Source organism: Petaurus breviceps, unplaced genomic scaffold (genome assembly GCF_028583685.1).
Source record: "Petaurus breviceps papuanus isolate PSGF00001 unplaced genomic scaffold, PetGlider_PUasm1.0 551, whole genome shotgun sequence".
Lineage (NCBI taxonomy): Eukaryota > Metazoa > Chordata > Mammalia > Diprotodontia > Petauridae > Petaurus > Petaurus breviceps.
The window spans coordinates 1,450,140-1,457,867 of record NW_027186372.1 but is presented as its reverse complement, the minus strand read 5'-3'; positions in this window follow the sequence as shown (position 1 = coordinate 1,457,867).

Sequence of the window (7,728 nt, the reverse complement as noted above, 5' to 3'; positions counted from 1 at the left end):
GATAATATGATTGGTTGGACATTGGAATGTGAGACCAGCATCAGCTGCCCCTTCTTTTCTCTGACTAAAAAAATGTTCATTGTATGACCCCACTTGCAAGGCAAAGATTGTGGACCAGACTTCTTTGGATACTAAACAGAAATCCTTGAAGCATAGCTTGGTGGTATAAAGATACTACACCTGACTTTCTGATATTCACCTACATCTGTCAAAGACAGTAGATATTCATGAGACAAGAAGAGAATAGAGTTTAAAAGAAGAACCAAAATTCAAAACTTAATTCATTATAAGCCAGCTGAATTTCTGAAATAAGTTCACAAAGAATCTTGACTGAAGTAGTCACAGGACAAAATCATATAACTGTAAAAAGGACCAATTAAAAGAAGACACAAAATCAATCTGATTATTTGTCTATTATACAAATTCTTGGGAATGTAGTGTATACTGAATTCTGATGGATAATTTCTTATGTCTTTGATGCAGACTATACCATAGAGATGAATAGTAATGACTCTATGTCTGATCATAAAGTCAGAGATAGGAGCTCTCCCACAAACCTATCCAAATACCTGCAAAAATGACTCTCAACAAATTCTAGAGCAGCAAGAGCACAATAAATGACAGAAAACATTTCCCAGCCTAATACAATCTGGAAGGCTGATAGGAAAGGTCTGTTGCAGGAGGCTGGGAGAGGAGCACACTGCAGCATGGTTCATCCAAGCACAGATGAGGCCAGAGCAGACCTCAGGGGATTGAATCACAGGCAACTGTATCAGTTTCCAGACTATTCAACCCACAAATGCCAAAGACAGCTTAGCAGGTCAGTACGAAAGGTCTGTCAGACCTGGGTGAGAGAAGAATGTGGTCACACCTTAGACCCAGGGTAGCAGTAGCAGCAGCAGCAGCAGTGCAGAAACTGCTTTCAGATCCCTCAACCAACAGTGGGTGGAAAGAATGGCTGATCAAAGAGGGATTTCAAGGATCTTTTTGCTGGTGCTAAGGCAGGATTGTCTTGTTTTGCTAATGATTGGATATAGGTCATAGTCCCAGGTGACAGTCCTGGGGCTAGGAGGAATGTTGGCATGGTGGAGTTTGTAGCAGCAGTGAAGAGGGAATCTTCCTCACAATTCCAAGACAAAAAAAAAGTGCTTGTGAACACTCAGAGACCAGAGCACAGGCCAGGAGAGGCATAAACACCTCTCTGTTTATCATACCACATTGGAAGATCTGAAAATTACAAGTCCCTAGAAGTATCTCTGAAAATAGAGTATCTCTGCAAAAAAACCCTGAAGCTAGGGATAGTACACCCTCTAGACTGGAAACAGAGTTGTATCTTAACAAAGAGGTAAAAAATAAAGTAACTGACTGGGAAAATGAACAAACAATGGGAAAAATCAGACTATAGAATCTTACTTTGGTGACAAAGAAGATCAAATAATACAATGAGAAGAAGGCAATAAAGTCCAAGATCCTACATTAAAAGCCTCCAAGAAAAAGATGAATTGGTTGCAGGCCATGAAAGAGCTCAAAAAGGATTTTGAAAATCAAGTAAGGGACATATAGGAAAAATTGGGAAAAGAAATAAGAATGATGCAAGAAATAATGAAAAATAAGTCAATAGTTTGAAAATAATACCCCCAAATATTCTTAAGAAGGTAACCTTAAAAATAGACTAGGAGGAAGGGTCAAGATGGCAGAGTGAAAGCAGGGACTCACCTGAGCTCTTCCATTAATTACATCTGATAGCTCTAGAAAGTGAATCTGAACAAATTCTGGAATGGCAGAATCTACAAGGAGACAAAGGATGGCAGATTTCCAGCCAATAAAAGCCTGGATGGTTGACAGGCAGGATCTGTTGTGCTGGGCTGGAAGGGAACACATTTCAGTACATGGGTTGCACCATCCCATATTTGACTGTAGCAGGGCTGGAGTAGACCCCAGCAGACCGAATCACTGGCAGAAGATGCTTTTCCCAGATTTCTCAGCTTCTGGTTGGCAGGGGTCTACTGGAGGGGGGGGGGGGTCTGTCAGGACTGAGTGAGAGAGAAGCACATTCCTGCATAGAAAGGGGCAGTGACAGCAACAACTCCTGGGGCTATCAGCCCACAGACTGAATGTTTGTAAGTCTGGGAGCCAAGATGGTGGAGTAAGCAGTAAATTAATCTTACCCTCCCTTGTTGATCTTCAAAAAACTCAGAGAGTATTGCCCCAGGAAAAATCCTGGAATAGTAGAGGCAGCAGAAAGATGGAGCATGCCAATCTTTTAGTTTAGGAGGCTAGGAGGATTTACAGGAAAGGTCCCTCTTGCTGTGTTTGAAGGGGACCAGTACAGGATGGGGGGTGTCCCAGCAAGACACCACCAAGTCCCATCTCAGCAGACCAGAGGGAGATCCTGAGTCCCAAGGTGGCGAAGAAGGCAGGTGCCAACACCAGGTACACACCACCTCCAACTCAGCACCAGGTAAACTAACAGACGCCAACAACCTTCAGTTGCCAGCACCTGAGGTTCCAACACAGAAAACCAGTAATCATGCCTCTAGCCCCCAGAATAAGAAGTTGGGGACAGTGTTCCCTGGGCTGCAGAAGCAGATATTAAATTTAAAAGACAAACAACATGAGCAAGAATGATAAAAAAAAATCAGCGACCACAGAGAAATATCTTCGTGACAGGGAAGATCAAAACACAAATTTAGGAGAGGACAACATGGTCAATATCCCCACATCCAAAATATTGAAGGGGAATATGAACTTGTCTTAAGACCCAAAAGACTTCTTGGTAGAGTCCAAGAAGGAATGTAAAAGGCAAGTAAGAGAGGTAGAAGAAAAATTTTAAAACATAATTGACAAAATAGAAAAAAAAATGTCTACTGAAGAAAATAACTCTTAAAAGTAGAATTGGCCAAATGAGAAAGGAGGTACAAAAGCTAAATGAAGAAAACAATTTGTTAAAAATTAGAATTGGCCAAGTGGAAGCTAATGACACTATGAAGCATCAAGAGTCAGTCAAACAAAATTGAAATAATGAAAAAAATAGAAAAAAAAGGAAATTACCTCATGGAAAAAAACTGACCCGGAAAATAGATCCAGAGAGATAATTTAAGAATTATTAGTCTACCTGAGAACTATGATATAAAAAAGAGCCTGGACAGCATCTTTCAAGAAGTCATCAAAGAAAACTGTCCTGAGGTCCAAAATCCAGAAGGTAAAATAGTCACTGGAAAAATTCACTGATCACCTCCTGAAAGGACAATAAATTGAAAATGCCAAGAAATATTTAGCTAAATTCAAGAATTTTCAGATCAAGGAGAAATTACTGTAACCAATCAGAAAGAAACAATTCAAATATCAGAGATTCACAGGGAGGATTATGCTGGACCTTGCATCTTCTACATTAAAAGATCAGAGAGATTAGAATATGATATTCCATAAGGAAAGGAACTTGGATTACAGACAAGGATCAATTGATGAGCAAAATTGAGCACAAAATTTTAGGGGAGGAGATGGACAATCAATGAAACAGGGGACTTCCAGACTTTCCTGATGAAAACACCAGAGTTTAATAGAAAATTTCACCTTCAAGTGCAAGACTCAAGAGAAGCACAAAAAGGTAAATAAGAAAGGTTGGGGGTGGGGAGATAAATTGTATTTAATCTGTTTATATCCCTACATGGGAAGATGATACAACTCTTGAGAAATGTGTCTTTATTACATCATATAGAAAGGAAATATTTAGGCAGAGGGGGTGGATTTAAGCTGATTTTGATGTGATGAGGAAAAAAAATAAGTCCTGAAAAAAGATTGTAATGGGAAAATAGAAAAGGAAGGGGAAGAAAAGGCTAAATTACAACACATGAAAAGCCACAAAGACGTATTACAGTAGAGGGAAAGAAGAGAGGGTGATGGGAATTGTTTGAACTTTACTCTCATAGGATTTGGCTCTAGGCAATAATGGCATACTCAGTTAGGTGAAGAAATCAAATTTGCTCTATAGGCAAATGAGGAGAAAGGAGAAAGAAAAGAGAGGGAGGGATAGAAAGGACGAAAGCAGTAGTAAGGGAAAAGGGAAAGAAAAGCTAGGTGGGTTGATAGAAAGGAGGACAGATTAAGGGAGTGAGCAATGAAAAGCAAAATTCTAGTAAGGGGGGAAAGGAGAAAGGAAAATTAGAAATGGTTGGGGGGATAGGATGGAGAGAAAGACATAAATAGTAAATATAATTGAATGGGTGAATGCAATGAAGTCTCCCATAAAATGAAAGCAGATATCAGAATGGATTAAAAATAATAAACCTACAATATGTTGCTTACAAGAAAAACAATTGAAACAGAGTGATAGACACAGGGTAAAGGTAAAAGGTCAGAGCAGAATATATTACGCTTCATCTGGGGTTAAAAAAAGCAGAGGTAGCAATCCTAATTTGCAACAAAGCAAAAGTAGCTCTTATCTAATGAGATAAGGAAGACAACTATATCCTGCTAAAAGGCACCATTGTCAATAAAGTAATATCATTATTAAACATGTATGCATCAAGTGGTATAACATTCAGATTCTTAGAGGAGAAGTTAAGGGAGTTATAGGAAGATATAGACAGCAAAACTATACTAGTGGGGAACCTAAATCTCCCCCTCTCAGAAGTAGATAAATCAAACTATAAAAACAAAACAAAACAAAAAAGAATGACAAAGAAGTTAAGGAGGTAAATAGAATTTTAGAAAAGTTAGATATGCTAGACCTCTATAGAAAAATAAATGGGGATAAAAAGGAATACATCTTTTTCTCAGCAGTCCATGGCACATACACAAAAATGACCATGTACAAGGGTATAAAAATCTCACAATCCAATTCAGAAAGACACTAATATTAAATGCATCTTTTTCAGATTATGATGCAATAAAAAATATATGCAATAAAGGGTCATGAAAAGATAGACTAAAAACAATTGGAAACTAAATAATCTAATATTAAAAAATGAATGAGTTAAACAATAAGAAAACTACTAAACTGATGAATAAAATTGACTTTATGGGCAGGTGGATTAGAGAAAAATATGGAAATACTTACATGGGCTGATACCGGGTAAAATGACAGTAACAGCAAAGTTGGGCAATGATCACCTATGATCTACTTAGCTCTTCTCCACAATAGAATGATCCAAGACAGTTCCAAAAGACTCATGATGAAATCCACATCCATCAAAAAACTATGGGGTCTTATAGATTCATATTATATATAATAGAGAAATTATAGATTTCTTTCTATAATTTGTTCTTTAACTTGCTTATGCTTTAGGATTAGATTATTTAGTTTCTAATTGATTTTTAACCAACCTTTCCATTACCCTTTATTGAAGGTAATTTTTATTGCATTATGATTTGAAAATAATGCATTTAGTATTTCTGATTTTCCACATTTGATGTTCTCATTTTTATTCCCTAATACATGTTTGTTTTTTTTTTGTGTAGGTACCATGTGCTGCTGAGAAAAAGATATGTTTTATTCCATTCTGATTTAATTTTCTCCAAAGATTTATCATATCTAACTTTTCTAAGATTCTATTCACCTCCTTAGCTTTATTCTTATTAATTTTTTAGGGTAAATCTATCTAGTTCATAGAGGTGACAGATGAAGTCCCTGACTAGTATTGTTTTGAAGTTATGTCTGTTTTTGCTTTTGTTTTTTTATGAGATCAGCATTATTACCTCTGATTTTTTTTTTTACTTCAGCTGAAGCATAATAGATTCTGCTACAGTCCCCTGCCTTTACTCTGTGTAGGTCTCTTTACTTCAAGTGTGTTTCTTTTAAACGGCATTGTAGGATTTTGGTTTTTGATCACCCCTGCTATCTGCTTCTGTTTTATGGGACAAGTCATCCCATTCACCTCCACAGTTATTATTACTACTTCTTTCCTCACATCCTATTTTTCCTCCTCTTTGTCCTCTTTCCTTTCATCCCTTCCCTCCACAGCAATGTTTTTCTTCTATCTGCTGCCTGTCCTCCCTTCTGTCAGCCACCACCCCTTTACTTAATCTCTTCCCCTCCTACTTCTTTGTTGGGTAAGAAAGATTTCCTCTTTAAAGTATTATAAATAGTATTTTATTTTTTCCTATTACATATAAAGAAAGCTTTCAAAATTCATTTTTCAATAAAATTTTGGGTTCCAAATTTTCTTCATCCCCTTTCCCCCCATGAAGGCAAGCATTATGATATAGGTTGTACAAATGAAATTGTGTTAAACACGTTTCCACATTATTCATGTTGTGAAAGAAGAAATAGAACAAATGGGAAAACCGGGGTGGGGGGGGAGTGAAAATATTCTGCTTCAATCTGCATTCAGATGCCATAGCCTTTCTCTGGATGTGGATTTATTTCATCACGAGTCTTCTGGAACTGTCTTGGATCATTGTATTGTTGAGAAGAGCTAAGTCGATCACAGCTGATCATTGTCCAACATTGCTGTTATTGTCATTTTACCCAGCATCAGCCCATGTAAGTATTTCCATGTCTTTCTCTAATCCACCTGCCCATAAAGTTTAGTTTTATTCATCAGTTCAGTCGTTTTCTTACTTTCAATTTTATTTATCTCTCCTTTAATTTTCATAATTTCTAATTTGGTGTTTAATCGGGGATTTCAGATTTTTTTCTTTTTCTAGCTTTTTTAGTTGCATGTCCAATTTGTTGATCTGCTCTTTGACTATTTTATTTATGCAATCATTTAAAGATGTAATTTTTCCCCAAATACCTCTTAGGCTGTATCCCATAAATTATGGTAAAGGCTCTCATTATTATATTTCTCTTTGATGAAATTATTGTTTCTATGGTTTGCTTCTTAACCCACTCATTCTTTATGATTAGATTATTGAGTTTCCAATTAATTTTAATATATACAATAGATTTATATATTCAACAGATTGTGTATATCATTCCCTTTTTTTGCAATTCTAATGAGAGTAAGATTGAAGTGATTCCCACCACCTATCTGCCCATCTTCCAGTCCACTGTTATAGATCTTTCCTGCCTCTTCATGTGCAGTAATTTCTGTGTCCTACCTCTCCTTTCCTTCTGCACACAGTTTATCTTCTTTCTTTTCCCTTAATCATTTTTATGTCATTCCCTCAAATTCACCTTATGCGATACCCTCTCTCTATGTATATTCCTTCTAGCTGCACTATCAGTGATACAATTTTAAAGAATTACAACAATAATCTTCCCATGTAGGGATTTAAACAATTCAGCTCCATTGAATCCCTTTTTTTTTTCTTTTCTCCTTTTAGGCTTCTCTTGAGTCTTGATATTGGAGATCAAATTGTTTTGCTTAATTCTGGTCTTCTCCTTATGAAAATCTGATTTTTCCCCTTGGAATATTATGCTGAGTTTCACAGGATCGGTGATGCTAGCTTGTACTCCTGGTTATTTTGCCTTCTGTAATATCATATTCTATGACCTCCAGTTGTTTAACGATACAACAGTTAAGGCCTGTGTGATACTGAGAGGGACTCCCTGACACTTGAATTGACTTTTTTCTGACCACTTACAGTCTTTTTTCCTTGACCCAATAGTTCTGAAATTTGCCTGTTATTTTTCTTAGGGTTTTTATTTTGGGATCTCTTTCCTGAGGTGTTAAGTGGATTCTTTCAGTGCCAATTTTGCCTCTCCTTCCCAGATGTCAGGGCAGTTTTCTTAATAATGTCTTCTTCCTTCCTTCCTTCCTTCCTTCCTTCCTTCCTTCCTTC